Source organism: Penaeus chinensis, chromosome 14 (genome assembly GCF_019202785.1).
Source record: "Penaeus chinensis breed Huanghai No. 1 chromosome 14, ASM1920278v2, whole genome shotgun sequence".
In the NCBI taxonomy this organism is placed as follows: domain Eukaryota; kingdom Metazoa; phylum Arthropoda; class Malacostraca; order Decapoda; family Penaeidae; genus Penaeus; species Penaeus chinensis.
Window position 1 is genome coordinate 22,256,857 of NC_061832.1, and position 2,500 is coordinate 22,259,356.

The 2,500-nt window shown below is 34.5% G+C and overlaps 1 protein-coding gene across 1 annotated transcript in view; it reads right to left on the bottom strand.

Annotated features, from left to right (window-relative positions):
- The window catches only part of LOC125032571 (ribosome-binding protein 1-like), a 10,472-nt gene that overhangs the window by 7,929 nt on the left and 43 nt on the right, over positions 1–2,500 (bottom strand). The window lies entirely within an intron of this gene.

Here is a 2,500-nt window from a genome sequence, read left to right on the forward strand (position 1 = left end):
ACTGGCACACAACCTTTCAGATCACCAAGATCGTAACATGAAAACATTCTTTCTCCACTGATATCAGTACTCTTGGAACCATATCGAGATTTTTGCATTAATATTTTCCTCCGTCTTGATGTTCTTATACACCCTATGATACACTGTCGTAATTTCGCATCATGTGTCATTCTCGGGTATCTCCCATTTTCTATGCACCGGTTTCAGGCGAGGTCTCAGCAGGAGTGCACATTTAGGCATTCAACTTCACGCTTTTCCAGTCCCGGCATATGTGAGAAGAATCATGAGAAGAATTATGAGAAGAATCTTCCGGGAGCCACAAGATAATGCATGTCAGTTTGTGATTAATATTTATAACTGCAAAATAACAGCCGAAATTCTCTGTTTTAGCGAGTGGTGTTGTGGCCCCAACTCCGCATTTTATTAAATGTTCTTTAGTATCAAGATTTATTATGCTGGATTAATAAATTCTTAAATGTTTTCATTATTTATAATGTAGCTTTAAATAATTAATCAATGCCTTCAAAGTGACAGTATTAGATATTACACAAAATCATCATGATTACCAGACAAGCCAATAGTTAAATTATTATTAACATGCTCAGTGAATTAAATATTATACTAAAATAATAATAATCATAAGAAAAAACAAACAAATAATTATAACAAACACAAATTAAAGTGTATTTCTATGTGAGAATATGAATCAAACACCAAGCAAGTGATATAATCATGACAAAAGCAAATACTTGATAAACAATCAATCTTACGCTCCGTCGGAAAACAACAGGACTCGTCAATGTCTACACACTTCCGCTGAGCTACCGATCTTAGAAGGTACTTCATTATTTAGTAACATTTAAAAACTAACCTATCTATTTTCATGAACTGTTAAAAAAGATGTATCTAACACACTATTGATATATGACCTTGATGTCTAGTATATCTACCTGTTTTTACTATTAACAAATAACACAATATTACCACAACACTGAATTTGATAATCAAGTTGTTTCATCACATGTTCATAGAAATCTTCATTTTCTTCCTAATCCTAACTATGTTCCAGAATAGCACTCCCATGTTACTGCCTTGCATTTCTAATTCCTATCCACTATGTTCCATCACAATAATTCACAAAATTACTTCAGACGGGCTAAACGAGATAAACATGGCTACCGGACGCTACTCCGAAACGTAATCCATTTTCTCCGTCACTAAGCCTCCTTTTATTTTTCGATATGGAACTTATCCGGTCACGCCCTTGCTGGTTATCACTTAATTATTTCTTATGGTTGGAAAGATACCCGCATTGGGACTTTTCAATGTCCCATCACATTTTAACACTATCGATCTCTTTTAACTTGTTCTACCTGCCACTCGAGTTAATTTCTTGTTCCCAAATTGGTTCACCATGATCCCTATTGCGATCGATTAGAACTGCCTATTATTTCGCACTCGTGACTTCTATTTTGCTTCTGTTGGTCCATCACGTGGTGTTTTTTGCATCTGACTTGTCCTGTTAACCGTATTTTTTTTTTTGTATGGAATCCCCTTCGAATCGTTTGCGATGTTATTCTATTTTTGGTCCCAGCTTGTTTGTTTCGCCCGTTCATATGGCATCATATGACTGAGCTTTCGATCACAAAATCGGAATGTAATCTATTACCGAAAAATTTGAGGTTCTAAATAAATTACAGTACTATGGCCGAACCAATATTGACGTTATTATCACAACTACAAAGGCGATTATACTGCACATTGTTTGCCGAACACTACGGTATCTTTCAAGGAAACCTTGACAGATCTTCATTAAAAGGACAGGAGAGTAAACGTGAAGTCAAAACGAAGAATGACAAACCAACGTTTGTATCAGGTGTTTGAACATGCAGCTATTAAAGAAAAAAATACGTTAGTCTTTCTTTTTCAAAATGTCAGGTTTTACCTTTAAATGTTTTGGAGTAATTTTCAACTGATGTTCTTCGGTCATTTTTATTTCTTTGCTCCGAGAAAAGAGATTAATCTTAATTACTTGTTATTTTAGCAAAATACTCGATAATATTTAATATTATCTACTGTGAAGTATTATAAAGGACTACTGTTAAATCCATGATAACTATGTTATCTCACCTTATCCGCATTAGATATTGTTGCCTACATAAATTAGCAGTCATTCTTAATTCAGCCTGACATGTAAATATAAAAATTCAAATAAATTTAAACCTCCAACCACTCCTTTAACCCCCAACTCATAATGATTTTTCACCCTCGCGCACTCAGCTGTAACTAACCATGCAAATGTACACGTGCGTAGAAAATAGAGCTCTAGAATATGCAAACGAGAAAAGCTTTTGTGGTCACGATCCTGCAACTTATTTACAGTAGGAACATCAGTCCCATGTATACATCCTTAGATAGATATGGAATGAATTGTTTGTCCTCGTTTAAAGTAAGGTATAATGATTCACTTTGTATACTAAAATATGCTATGCACTTGCTT